This window comes from Anabrus simplex, chromosome 3 (assembly GCF_040414725.1).
Source record: "Anabrus simplex isolate iqAnaSimp1 chromosome 3, ASM4041472v1, whole genome shotgun sequence".
NCBI lineage: Eukaryota > Metazoa > Arthropoda > Insecta > Orthoptera > Tettigoniidae > Anabrus > Anabrus simplex.
In genome coordinates this window covers 461,989,536-462,005,409 of record NC_090267.1, presented here as the reverse complement: position 1 = coordinate 462,005,409, position 15,874 = coordinate 461,989,536, and positions in this window count along the sequence as shown.

Below are 15,874 nucleotides of genomic sequence, written 5' to 3'. Positions count from 1 at the left end.
GAAGTCCGGTTTTTGCGGCTATTTCATTCAATTTTTCTATGGATTGGATTGCTTCTTGTCTGTTGTTCGAAAGGATCGCAAGGTCATCTGCGAAAGCTAAGCAGTCAAGGTGAATTTTGTCTTTAAGAAGTCTGCCAATGTTTATACCTTTAGTTTCTTTTCTCCATTCACGAATCACTTTTTCCAAAACTAAATTGAATAGTAGTGGGGATAGTCCATCTCCCTGTCGGACGCCAGTTCTGATTTCGAACGGTTCAGAAATTTCTCCCAAGAACTTAACTTTTGATGTTGTGTTGGTCAGAGTTTGTTTAATCAATTCCCTCGTTTTCCTGTCGACTTGAAATTCCTCTAGTATGTTGAACAGGGTCTGCCGATCTATGGAATCATACGCTTTTTTGAAGTCAACAAAGGTGATTACTGTTTGTTTGGTTTTGCGAATCTGTAGTATGGTTTTTAGGTTTAGGATTTGTTCTGCGCAGGATCTCCCTTTTCGGAATCCAGCCTGATAATCTCCGATCAGGTGGTCTGTTTGTTTCTCTAATCTATTAAGTAGAGCTTTAGAGAAGATTTTATATACGAGTGAGAGGAGAGAAATTCCTCTGTAGTTATTAATATCTGATTTGTCTCCTTTCTTGTGAAGTGGGTGAATCAATGCACATTTCCAATCCTCCGGAATTTCTTCAGAAAACCAAATGTTCTGTAAGATTTTTTGAATACTCTGGGCCAGTTTGTCACCACCAATTTTCAACATTTCAGCGATTATTCCATCTTCTCCTGGTGCTTTGTTGTCTTTTAAATCTTTGATTATTTGTTTGACTTCTTGTAATGTGGGGGGTTCTGAATCTGGATTAGGTGTTGGTTTTTCATAGGTGAATTGTTCCTTTGGAGATTCACAGTTTAAAAGGTCCATGAAATGGTTTGCTAGGAGTTCACAATTTCCCTTATTACTTGTTTCTAAAGTCCCATCTGTACGTTTGAAACAGAGACTAGGTGCCTGGTAATTGGATAATTCTTCTCTGAATGTTCTGTAGAAGTTCCGTGTATTGTTTTTCTTGAAATCTTCTTCTATTTCTACCAGTCTGTTTTGATCATATTTTCGTTTTTCAGATCTGATGATTTTTGAGGTTTGTTTCTGTGTTTTGAAGAATTCATCACGATTTTGATCAGTTTTATGGGAACTCCAGTTTAGCCAGGACCTAATTCTGACTTCTATGGCCTTGTCACAGGTGTCATTCCACCACCTGTGTTTGCGTTTCCTTGGGGGATTGCTGATGTTTTGTTATTATTATTATTATTATTATTATTATTATTATTATTATTATTATTATTATTATTATTATTATAGCGAATTTAATGTGGTGAAGTTAAGGATCCCGGCCCTTTCTTACACTTAACCACTTCATGTATATAAATGAGTACTAATCTTCTATCTTAATCTGTTTACCCTCCAGGGTTGACTTTTCCCTCGGACTCAGCGAGGGATCCCACCTCTACCACCAAGAGGGCAGTGTCCTGGAGTTTCAGACTTTGGGTCGGGGGATACAACTGGGGAAGATGACCAGTACCTCGCCCAGGCGGCCTCACCTGCTATGCCGAACAGGGGCCTTGTGGAGGGATGGGAAGATTGGATGGGACAGGCAAGAAGAGGGAAAGAAGCGGCCGTGGCCTTAAGTGAGGTACCATCCCGGCATTTACCTGGAGGAAAATGGGAAACCACGGAAAACCACTTCGAGAATGGCTGAGGTGGGAATCGAACCCACCTCTGCTCAGTTGACCTCCCGAGGCTGGAGTACTAATCTAGAATATAATATTTACAATTTTACCATGTAAGATTTTCTACAATTTCATCATCATCATCATCATCATCATCTGTTTACCCTCCAGGTTCGGCTTTCCCTCGGACTCAGCGAGGGATCCCACCTCTACCGCCTCAAGGGCAGTGTCCTGGAGCTTCAGACTCTTGGTCAGGGATACAACTGGGAAGAATGACCAGTACCTCGCCCAGGCGGCCTCACCTGCTATGCTGAACAGGGGCCTTGTGGAGGGATGGGAAGATTGGAAGGGATAGGCAAGGAAGAGGGAAGGAAACGGCCGTGGCCTTAAGTTAGGTACCACCCCGGCATTCGCCTGGAGGAGAAGTGGGAAACCACGGAAAACCACTTCCAGGATGGCTGAGGTGGGAATCGAACTCACCTCTACTCAGTTGACCTCCCGAGGCTGAGTGGACCCCGTTCCAGCCCTCGTACCACTTTTCAAATTTCGTTGCAGAGCCGGGAATCGAAGCCGGGCCTCCGGGGGTGGCAGCTAATCACGCTAACCACTACACCACAGAGGGGGACTTTCAACAGTTTAAATTTTAATATATGGTAACAGAAATGGTAACTGAAATGACCTAATTTAAACATATTAAATCTTTACAACCTAAAGGATAAACTAACTAAAGTATCACTAATTAAACTAAAGTAAGTGAAATATAACTAAAGTATACATTGGAACACGTTACATTAAACAACCATATTCACTCTCATTCATGCATCCCATTCACACTCAGAAAGACTGGAAGTGCTTATAAGATGACGCTGGCTGGGGATTTTAAACTTTGTCTTAGATTTAGCTTCCCTGTCTGTTTTTAGAACTTCAAACTTATGTCCTCAAATTCAGCTACTTTTGACTTAACTATTTATCCTTAGAAGTGTGTAAATATCCAGCTCCTTGACTGAATAGTCCGCGTATTAGCCTTCAGTTCAGAGGGCCCCGAGTTCGATTCCTGGCCAGGTTGGATATTTTAACCTTAAATGCTAATTTCCGCTGGCTCGGGGACTGGGTGTTTGTACTGTCCCCAACATTCCTGTAACTAACACACCACGCACAACAGTACCCTCGCTGGAGGGTCTGCCTTACAAGGGCTGCACCGGACTACGAATAGCCACACGAAATTATTATTATTATTATTATTATTATTATTATTATTATTATTATTATTATTATTATTATTATACTGTGTAAATGAAAAAATGATAAATGTACAAATTTAAAGGCTAAATTTCTGATTTCAAAACGCTAAAAATCACTACCCTTAATATGAGTGCTACATTCTCTGGCTCCATGGCTAAATGGTTAGCGTGCTGGCCTTTGGTCACAGGGGTCCCGGATTCGATTCCCGGCAGGGTCGGGAATTTTAACCATAATTGGTTAATTCGTCTGGTACGAGGACGGGGTATATGTATCGTCTTCATCATCATTTCATCGTCATCACTACGCGCATGTCGCCTACGGGTGTCAAATAAAAACCTACACCTGGCGAGCCGAAGGTTTCGGACACATCCCGGCATTAAAAGCCATACGCCATTTCATTTCATTTTTTCATATTTTTCATCTACTCTAATCTGTTTGTCATATTCATACCTTGGTCTACTCCTACCGTTCCTACCGTCTACGTTTTCCTAAAAAACTGACTGACCAGACGAGTTGGTCGTGCGGTTAGGGACGCGCAGCTGTGAGCTTGCATCCGGGAGATAGTGGGTTCGAACCCCATTGTCGGCAGGCCTGAAGGTGGTTTTCCATGGTTTTCCATTTTCACACCAGGCAAATGCTGGGGCTGTACCTTAATGAAGGCCCCGGCCACTTCCTTCCCATTCCTAAGCCTTTCCTGTTCCATCATCGCCATAAGACCAATCTGTGTTGGTGCGAAGTAAAACCAATAGCAAAAAAAAAAAAAAAAAAAACTACTGAACGGGCCCTAGGTGTCTTAAGATGTCTCCTTTCATTCTAACTCTTCTTTTGGTCTAATCTCGCCAAATCGTTCTCCTGTCACTATTTCCATCCAGTACCTCTTCATTCGTGATTCGATCTACCCATATCCCGTTCAGCATTCTTCTGCATCACATTTCAAAATCTCCTATTCTCTTCCGTTCTTTCCGGCTCCATGGCTAAATGGTTAGCGTGCTGGCCTTTGGTTACAGGGGTCCCGGGTTCAATTCTCGGCAGAGTCGGGTATTTTAACCATCATTGGTTAATTTATCTGGCACGGGGACTGGGTATATGTGTCGTCTTCGTCATCATTTCATGTTCATCACTACGCGCATGTCGCCTACGGGAGTCAAATCGAAAGACCTGCACCTGGCGAGCCGAACATGTCCTCGGACACTCCCGCCACTAAAAGCCATACGCCATTTCATTTCGAACTGGTGAGAAATGAACGATTTGATTTCCTTTACCTCCTGATCAATAAAAACGTTGAAAAAGAGAGGTGATAAACTGCAGCCTTGCATCACTCCTTTATGTACTGCTGCTTCTTTATTTCAAATCCCTACAGTAGATTCGTATCATTGCGGGCCGATTTTTGTGCAGATTGTTGATACTTCTTCTTTCTTCTCGATATCATATCCCGATCACCTTCAGAATCCCAAATAGCCTGGTCCAATTAACATTATCTAATGCCGATTCTACCTCTACGAATGCCGTGGGCTTGTCCTTTAAAATCCTCCAGGATCAGATTTAGGCTACTTGCGTGTAAGTTTTGGCGTTCTGTTTTACTCTACCAGCTGACAGAGAAACGGATCACTATTGGGCAATCAGTGGTTGAGTTTTTTTCGAGTAAACACCAAATTGATCACCTCTGATACAGTATTACAAGTGCCAGCTTCTTACGATATGGAGTGCAGAATTGACCCCACCCCCCTTTTCAAAAATGCGGATACATCAGCCGGGTTCTAATATGCGATCTGGGGATTCTGAGTCCGACAACTTATCTCTGGACCGCAGAGGGACGTGAAACATAGACAATAACTGGGACAGAAAGAAGGAGAAAATACCCATTTGAAAACCTTGTGTTATAAAAGAATACTGAAGGTGAATTTGGGTGGATCGGGTGACGAATGAAGAGATACTGAATCGAATTGGTGAGAAGAGAATGATTTGGTGAAATTAGAACAGAAGAAGTGTTAGAATGATAGGACACGTCTTAAGACATCCAGGACTTGTTCAGTTGGTCTTTGAGGTGGTAAAACGGCAGGATTGGACCAAGATGTAGAAATGAAAAGATTAGCACTGGGTAGTTTTCCATGGATAGCCAGTAGCGGCGACAAAGTGGGGCGACGGGGGGGGGTGTGCAGTTGCCCCCCTCATTTGTGGAGAAAACATTACATTTTTATTCCATTTTAGCCGGCCGTACTAGGAATTATAGGATTATTATTTAAAAACAATTTGTGCAAATTTTTAACAAAATTATTGTCGCAAAATACGCACAAAATGTCGTTCGTAGTGGCTAACCGATTTGTATAGCGCCACAGCAAGTAGTGGAGACTTCGCAAATGCTATGAGAAGGGTAACAGGGGTATATTTTTTGCCAAGATTGTGGTCACATGTATAATTCACCTGCTTGCCGCGTGCATTCGTCAATCTCGCAGTATCTTTAACATTGTCTGTTAGTTTCTTAGTGTGTACTCAAATACTAAATCATTTTTTAATTTTATAATCACGCCGTACTTCTGTTTAATTGTAATACTTGTGTAATATTGTTTCTTAGGTGAAAGTACAGTATTGAATCAAAATCTCAAAAAAACTATTATTGCCGCACTTAAGTTTGTAAACTATCAACCTTTACCTTTCTGTTGAAATTCGCTCAAAGACCATTAAATCTTACAATTTTGTAACTTGTTATTCAGTTTTGATGTGTATAACCCCCCCCCCCCCCACCCGCTATATCCCTCAACCCGGCTATTTTCTGTTTTCTGTATATTTTTGCCCCCCCCCCACTTCTAATCCCCAATCGCCGCTACTGTGGATAGCTGCTTCAAACCAGTCACATGTCAATATTCATGTCAATATTCATCAACTTCCTTTAAGATTTTATTTCCTAATCTGATGTTTTTTGGATTAACTGGGCCTGTACTTGGTAAAGTTGTAACTTGAAATTTGGATAGGAATACAGACTTCAAATTGCTGTACAGTGATGTTACTGGCCTGCCACTGTGCATTGTCGGAACTAATTGCTGGCTAGAGTGGTGTGTAACCATGGCCATAGTGAAGGTCTCCTCCCTGCGGCGAACAATGTTTCCGTGGAGAAAGCTTGGCGAACCCCATCACAAAGGAACACAGTCATAAAATGTTTCGTGCTCAGGTCCTTGTTTCCCGTTCAGTGAGGGACCTGGCTGTGAGCCTTGCGGCGCCCTTCTGTACACCAGCAGTACCAACGTTGCCAGCGTACAGCTCCTTGGTTGCCACTTATATCTTTGTTTGGAGTTAAATAAATTCAATTAAATCACTAGCAAATCTCTACTGAACTTCCTATTCTTCAATCCATCCGTATTTCCTTTCTTCATATTTCTTTGTTTGTTTGTTTGTTTGTTTGTTTGTTTGTTTCTTTCTTTCTTTCTTTCTTTTTTCTTTCTTTCTGTCTCTCTTTTGAGTTTCTCCTTACCGTTTAATTTATTATAATTCTTTCTACAGACTATTTGGGGATGGAGATCGATTAGACGTGTACAGTAGAACCTCGTTTAACCGATTTTCGCTTAACCGAAACCCGGGTTAACCGAAATTCTCTGGCAAAATTGTATTTTAATATTTTGTTTTTACCCTCTCGTTCTTAGCCGTCGACATTAGTAATTCTCTTGCTACATGTGCTGAGAGCTACTAGGCAAATCCTATTTTTATATCATGAATTTTGCCAGAATGCATGTGTAACATAAAACAAAACAGTTTCTTGCCCTCTAGTTCGTTTCATGATACATTTTTTATTGAACAAGCGGGAATTATTATTATTATTATTATTATTATTATTATTATTATTATTATTATTATTATTATTATTATTAGTAGTAGTAGTAGTAGTAGTAGTAGCATTGCTGTATTATTCGTCATGAAGATTATGCAGACGACTCCGACCTTGACAATAGCAGTTCTGAGAATCGAGTTACAGCAGATGATGGATTTAATGCATTGGAGGTAAGATTGATTTCGAATTTTTTTAAAAATATACAGTACCGCACGCTTTAATTACAGCACTGTAATAAAATTACTGTATGCAATATTCACTTCAGTATTAACAAAAAAAATTGTTTCATTATTTCAGATTGCTTTGAGCTTTGTTGAACAAAGGAATGAATCTACACCAGCTGATGTATTGTTAATTAAATGGGGGCGCGATATATCTGCACAACAGGCGCTGCACCAAGAAAATTCAGAAGAAAATGAGTGACTTTATGTAGACATTTTTATGTTAATATACAGTATCACCTTTGCTTAACAGAGTTTATGCATTTTTATTTCGACATTTAACTACCGAAAATATGTGTCATCTGAAAAAGCGCGCCAACCGAAGTTATTTCGGATAAACGGGGTTCTACTGTATTACACTTCTTGTTGCTTGGGTCATCAGTCCATAGACTATTCCGTCTCCATGGCTGAAATGGTTAGCGTGCTGGCCTTTGGTCAAGGGGTTCCGCGGTTCGATTTCCGGTCGGGACGGGGATTTTAACATTCATTGGTCACTTCCGATGGCTCGGGGGCTGGATGTGGTGTGCCTTCTTCATCATTAGAATCCTCATATACTTGCAAATTGCCTATACGGCGTCAACTCGAAATACCTGTATCAGGCCTCTTCGGAGACTACACGCCATTATTATTAGTTCACACACACACACACACACACACACACACACACACACACACACACACACACACACACACACACACACACAAGTTTAATGCAGCTCTCCATGCCACCCTATCCTGTGCGAACCTTTTCATTTCTACGTTACTTCTACATTATACATCTATTATCATCTGCTTGTCATATTCATACCTTGCTCAACCCCTGCCGTTCTTACCGCCTACACTTCTCTTGAACAGCCTTGCATTACTTAAGATGTGTCCTATCATTTTATCTCTTCTTCTGGTCAAATTTCGCCAAATTGTTCTCCTCACACCAGTTCGATTCAGTATCTCTTCGTTCGTGGTTCGATCTACCCATCTCACCTTCAGCATTCTGTTACACCACATTTCAAAAGCTTCTATTCTCCTTCTTTCTGAGCTTGTTATTGTCCATGTTTCACTCCCATGCAACGTCACGCTCGAGACATGAACATATTTCTAATTCCTATATCGAAATATTCGAAGTGAGCAAACTTATTTTTAAAAAAAGTCTTCCTTGGTTGTGCTAGTCTGAATTTTATGTCCTCGTTAATTATTCTAACATTCAACTAACAATGTTAATCTACTTTTCTTTAAGACTTTCCTACCTCACCTGATTCCGTTCGACTACACTTCATTACTTTTATTTTGGATGTATTTATTTTCATCCTTGTAGGTCTCTACTCCTTCTCCAAGAGTGTGTCTATGCTGTTCAGCAATTTTTTCAAATCTTCTAGAGACTCAGATAAAATAATAATATCATCGGCAAATCTCAGAGTCTTGATTTAAGGTCGAATCACACATCTCCGGGACGTGACGGCGCTTTCCGTGACGTGACGGCATCTTCCGTGAAAATAAAATATCGTCGCCATGTAAACGAAGGGATGAATTCCAACACTTCCGTTGACGTCATTCTCCGTGACTTTCAGTGCTTCTCCGTGATCCGTGCCGGCAATACGTATTCACTCGCCAACGACATTTTTTTGTTTTCACGGACGTGATTTCTCTCTTCCCGCCTTCCTGCTTCTCTGCTTTCTTCGAGTACTGACGTTATCTGTGTACGTTTGAACTGTTCTTTACCTCCCAAAATGAAGGCCGAACTGCTAATTGAATTAGTGAAGGCACACTCTTTTCAATATAATTTAGATGATTCTAAATATATGGATAGTGGTTTGAAGAAGCGTGTATGGGACGAAATTGGCGAGAAAGTGGAAGCCGAAGGTAGGTAACTAACATTTTTTTGCTTTTAAGATTAAGAAGATCAGTCCGTCTCTATATAGGCACCGACTTCGGCGCGGCAAGGCACTTTCTGCCCCCAACCTACAAAGTCAGGGGTATTAAAAATTAATCAACAATTTCATTTATTTAATTTTTTAAGTAATTATCATTTAATTTTTCAAGTAATTAAAAGCAAATATAGTGTATCCTTGAAATTTTACGTCGTCGTTCTTCAAGTACTTATGAATATACAGAGTAGAAAACTCTCCTTCCTTACCTCTGCGTTTCCATATAGGATGAACCCACTGTTACTTCCTCTCTTTCTCCTTTTTATCCAAGATTATAGCTGTCATTAACTGTTCATCATCACTAAAAAAACTCATCGTGGAACAGTTGATTGGCGACTTTTGCGCGGAACTGCACGGAACTGAAGTGTGAGAACAGATGTGAAATATTCATGTCGGAAAGGACGGATACGAACACGGAGAGCGCCGTCACGTCCCGGAGATGTGTGAATCCACCTTTCTTCCTGGATTGTGATTCGCTTTGCAAATTTCTCTGTGATTTACTTTACCGCATGTTCCATATAAACAATGAAAAGGAGAAGGGAGACTATCATAAAAATATTTCAAAGATCTTTATGTAAAGCTATCATCGGCAAATCTCAGAGTCCTGATTTAAGGTCGATTCACACATCTGCGGGACGTGACGGCGCTTTCCGTGACGTGGCGGCATCTTCCGTGAAAATAAAATATCGTCGCCATGTAAACGAAGGGATGGATTCCAACACATGCAGTTCCTGCACCACTACCCTACATAAAATATGTTACCATACTAAACCAGAAATGGACAAAGAAGAGTTCCGTTCTTGTTTATCTATTATTAGTTCAACATTTACGATATGTGTACTGCTAAGAAAGAAACAAGAACAGAAAACATCTACGAGTTAAATCATGGATCACAGGCTGCAAAAATACCTACTGAACGGACTGCAATACAAGGACATGAAGAGTTAGGTAAATATTCTGAGAATGGATGAAAATAATTTGAAGTTCGTTGCTCCAAATGTGTCACAATTTATCGCTAAACAAAATATTAATCTGAGAAATTGTTTGATTATTGAAGATCGTCATGAGGTTACACTGCTGTTTCTAGCAATGGAAGAAAGTTACTCAAATCTGTAATTCATAAAGTGACGAGACGTCCTTGATTAGGAGGAACAGTCTTTTATTTTGGAATCTTTGGAACTGGGAATGATTTAACTTCCAGTTTTCGGTAAAGGTATCGATTTTTTCGCAATTGTCGAAATCTCGTTTCGAAATGTCACACAACTGAGAAACAACTAGTTTATTTCTGGTTCCTTTTCTTGAGGAATTCACTCCCGTATTTTGTTTAGCTGCGTATATATTGGGGCAAATATTTGTTTGTAGTGAGAGGAGTTCGATAAATGTCCATTAGGTAAAACAACTGATGGGGAATCTGCCACTTGGACGACTGCCTTAAATGCATATGCGTGGTGAATGATTGGTTGGCGTATCCAGTGAAACTCAATCACAGTTAGTTGTCTGTTGAAAGTATTTGCTTTCACATGATCGAAATCTGGGCATCTGAGAAATCGTATTTAAAAGTAGATCTTCTCAAAGCTTTGTTAACAAATGTTTACTTTTTCAGTGAATTGTATAGAATGCTAACGAATTTTTGAAATATAGTCACTAGTGACAAGTATGGGCAAACTGTGAATGAAGCTCACATTTCTGTAGTCAGAACGTTTTGTTATAAATTATATCAAGAGTGGCTATAATGAGCATAATAATTTATATTTCTGTATTAATTTTATAAGTAGATTTTATATTTTATGAAGAAAAAAAATTTGTGTTAAAACTTAACTCTTCAATATTAAAAACTAGATCTTGGTATTTTATTCTTACTTTATTTATTTATTTATTTCATGCCTTCATTTGTGGGGAAGTTAAGGCTCGGCCCTCTCTTACACTTAACCACATATCTAATAAACTTTATAAAACAGAATAATGAAATAACCACATATCTAATAAACTTTATAAAACAGAATAACAGAATTGTTTGCAGTTTCATCGATTCTAAAGGTATCTTCACATTATTATATAGTATGTCATTCGCTTGCCACAACGCTGCACAAAGTGAGATCATTTTAAGTTTGATAATGATGCAAGATATCACTACAGCGGAGCACTGAACATGTAGACTGTCATTTTATTTATAGTCTAACTAGCTGATGTACCCGTGCTTCGCTACGGGATTCTCAGAAAGACTGACTTTGTGGTTCTCCTAACTGAAGTCAACATAGATCATTACAAAAAGGTCAGTAGGAATGTAGCGATTAAAAGCAATGTTATCACATAAAATACTTGATCAAATGAAAAACTGCATATTTTCTCACTTTTAACGAACAGTACTACGGTGTCGATCTAACACTCCAAAGTTCCAGAGCTGGAATGACCAGGCCGCAGACAGCCGTGAACACTTCTCTGCCATTATTCCGTTAAATATGCACACTTCTCATTCCAATCAGTGCCTCAGAGTAGGGATTGAATAGCTCGAATCCTACAATGAACGTGTGTGTTACGCACCAGTAGTATCAGAAAATTTATGAAACAGAGGAACGGCATGCTAAGGAAGAAAGTTATCTAACTCCCCAGCTAATTCTCGCCACTATTTAGGCAGACTGTTACAATCGCATGAATGGTCGAGTTGGCCGTGTGGTTAGAGGCGTGCAACTGTGAGCTCGCATCCGGGAGATAGTGGATTCGAACCCCATTGTCGGCAGCCTTGAATATGTTATTCCGTGAATTCCCATTTTCACACCAGTCAAATGCTGGGGCTATACCTTAATTGAGGCCAAGGTCGTCCGGCCTTGCGGTGTAGGTGGCAACGCGTCCGCCTGTCACCCGGCGGCCCCGGGTTCGACTCCCGACTGGGTCAGGGGTTTTTAATTGTGAATGATGAATATCACTGGCCTGGGGACTGGGTCTTTGTGCCGTCCTTAACGTTCCTTTCCTCACATTCAGCACTCTACACTTCCGCAATTCCAATTACACGCAGGTTAATATGATGCACGTAGGAGCAAAAGATCTCTATAGGTCGAGGCCTCGAAGAAATAGCTTGTTTTTTTTTTAAAGGCCAAGACCGCTTCCTTCACACTCATATCTCTTTCCTATCCCATCGTTGCCATAAGACCTAACTGTGCCGGTACGACGTAAGGCAAATTAAAAAAAAAATACTCGGTTCGCAGCAGTAATCCTATCTATCAGAGATGAGTGGCAACAGAAGACAAAGCACATCACAACAAACAATGGTCAATGTAATGTTATTGTTGATCAATTTTATGAGCTTTCTATATTGTAGGCTTTCACATTTATTTTTCTTTCGACTTTGTGATCTTAGGGCGTCTTATAAAATTATTTATAGCGTAAACTGTAGCCTAGTTCCTTATTCTCCGACTTTACATACCGATTTTCATTAAATCCTGTCTATAAATTATCTCGTGACTCGGCGCTGATAAGGACTTAGTAACAACAATGCAAATTCATGAATATCTCTGATCATAGCCGGTATGGTAACAGTATAATAATAATAATAATAACAATAATAATTTCGTATGGCTGTTTCTAGCCGGGTGCAGCCCTTGTAAGGAAGACCCTCCTATGAGGGTGGGCGGCATCTGCCATGTGTAGGTAACTGCGTGTTATTGTGGTGGAGGATAGTGTTATGTGTGAGTTGCAGGAATGTTGGGGACAGCACAAACACCCAGCCCCGAGCCATTGGAATTAACCAATGAAGGTTAAAATCCCCGACCCGGCCGGGAATCGAACCCGGGACCCTCTGAACCGAAGGCCAGTACGCTGACCATTCAGCCAACGAGTCGGACATGGTAACAGTGTATAAGACATAAATGATCGGAAATATAATACTATATAACTTTAGTTATGTAGTATTTATCGATACGACCACTAATAACATAATTATTTGGGAATTAAATTTTAGGCCTACCCGTAAACTACCATTTTTCTCAACGCGAATACAATTATTTATGGCCTAGATTGTAGCGACTTATTCCTCGACTTCCCCTACCGATTTTCTTTAAGACACGACCATTAATAACAAATATTTGAGAATTACATTTTAGGCCTTCCCCTAAACTAACCGCACGTAAACTCCGGCCCAGGCACACCTCTGCGGAGGTTCGGACCTGCCTTCGGGCAGAATACACCCTTACCTTACCCCCTAAACTACCATTTCACTCAGCGTGAGTAAAATTATTTATAGCCTAGATTATAGCGACTTCCCCGACTTTGTATACCGATTTTCATTTAGATATGATCACTAATAACATAAATATTTGAGAATTAAATTTTAGGCATTCCCCTAAACTACAATTTCAGTCAGCGCGAATAAAATTATTTATGACCTAGATTATAGCGACTTATTACCCGACTTTGTATAACGATTTTCATTAAATTCTCTTCAGCCGTTTTCTCGTGATGCGTGTACATACATACACACACCCATACATACATAGCCTACGTACAGACAGACAGACAGACAGACAGACAGACAGACAGACAGACAGACAGACAGACAGACAGACAGACAGACAGACAGACAGACAGACAGACAGACAGACAGACAGACAGACAGACAGACAGACAGACAGACAGACAGACATTAAGAAAAAGTAAAAAGTGCATTTCCTTGTTACTGTGGGCACGGCTGATACAGAAATGCCATCCTTTTTAAATTCTGAGTAATGTACAGACAAAATTCTTATTTTATATATACCCTATTAGATATACAATGTCGATGGCTTTCGTCTAAAACTTCGTATCTCTCAATGCTCTTCCTATCCATTTTCCTTAAGACTGGTCACGCCTCCCAGCCACATATGGATATACAGTGCATCAGAACAATTTTCGTTGTGTTCATTTTCCTATGCTAGTGTGTAAACGAAAATTAACCTTAAATACATTATACGGTAAGAATGCGTAAATTCGCTATGCATACAACATCCGTACACTACGGTATGGTAAGGTCCATTTTCCTTTAGGCCCTATACGTTAGCATAGGAAAATGAACACAACGAAAATTGTTCTAGTGTGCTCTATAAAAATATGTAGCTGGAAGGCGTGACCAACCTTAAGGAATATAATGGGTAGGAAGAGCAGTTTGACATACGAGGTTTTAGAAGTAAGCCATCAATATTTTTTGAAAGAGCATTAGTTTTCTTAAGTTACAATAAAGTTCCCTCCGGCTCATTAGCTCAATGTTCAGCGTACTTGCTTTTGGTTCGAGGATTTTAACTGCGTATGATTAATTTCTCTGGATAGGGAATTGGGTGATTTGTTCGTCTTAGTACACTTAGTTCATCCATAAACACACACACACACACACAACAGACTACACTACCACAAAGACAAGCAATAGTGAAAACATAACTTCACATAGAATTGGCATCAAGAAGGGTTTGCGGCCGAAAAAACTAGGCCAAATCCACATGAAGTGCCGACCCCAGTATATTGGGGAAAGGCAGGAATAATAATAATAATAATAATAATAATAATAATAATAATAATAATAATAATAATAATATGTGACAATACATGTATATAACATAAATATACAATCCATCCATTATCTAAAGGCTAAGCCTTGTCGCTGCAGCCACATTCCACGGTCTTCAGCAGTCCTTTTCATCGTGACATAGGAAGCAAAACCCAGCTGAGTGATTATGTTCCTAAGGTATGAGAGACGTGGTCTTCCTCTCGACTTCTTCCCCAGGACAATGTAAATGTAAAAATTGAAGGAATTAAGATAAACAGAAATAAAACAATGAAATTCAACTCTGGCGGATAGATAGATAGATGTCTTTACTGGCGTAGCTAAGGCCATTAAGTATTTTCTTACACTAAACCAACAGGTAAGGGGATCGATCAAAATTGGGTATGTACTGGACAGAGTGGAGAAATGTACAATAAGTAGCCTTCCTTGGTTTTACAGTGGATAAGGAGACAACTTTGGACTCGGAGGTGACTTGGGGAGATGGGAAACATTGCAACTAACCTAACCTTAGGGTAGATCAGTGACATAAGATACAGCAATATGTGATTGTAACTATCATGTTAAAATGTAAATAATAATAACCTCGCTGAGAAATGTGATACGATAATATTTTCTTCCACGATTCTTGGCCAATGGGTAACAAGTTTCGAAACTTAAATTTTGGAGTGTAGGGGTAGAGAGAGAAAAATGCGCCCTGCTTTTCTGGTGCAAGATAAACGACCACATTACGCATAGGATAAACACTGGCTGGTTGAACTGAAGGAAGATATCGGGCGGACTTTCTATAAAACTGAAGGGAAAATTTATAAATAAGGCCTGCGATGTTTTACGGAGCGGAGACGTCGAGGATTTAGAATGTACACAAAAAGAAAATGATAATAAGGTTTTTTTATGTTGTTGATTCTACGTCCAATTAACTAATTTTACTGTTTTCAAAGACGCCGAGATGATGTCATTTAGTCTCGCAGGAGTTCTTTTATGAGCCAGTAAATTTACCAACGCGAGGTTGACGTATTTGAGCATCTTCAAATACCACCGGACTGAGCTAAGATCGAAGCTGCCACCTGGGCTTCGAAAGCCAGCGCCTTAACCGTCTGAGCCACTCGGCCTGGCAAAGGAAAGTTGATGTGGTAGAGATGAAAATGTTGAGGTGGATGAGTGGAGTCACGAGAGTGGACAAAATACGAAATAAGAAAATTCGAGGATTTTTTTTTATTTAAAAAGGAGTGCGGCACGGTAAGGTTCATTTTCCTTTATACACACGCATAGGAAAATGAATAGCCTACAACCAATATTTTTCTGATGGACTAAATATCCATATGTGGCTGGAGACGTGACCAGTCTTAAGGAAAATAATGGATAGAAAGGGCAATGGGAGATTTATGTCCTTTTTCCCGAACAGCGACGATATAATGATATACTAGCCATA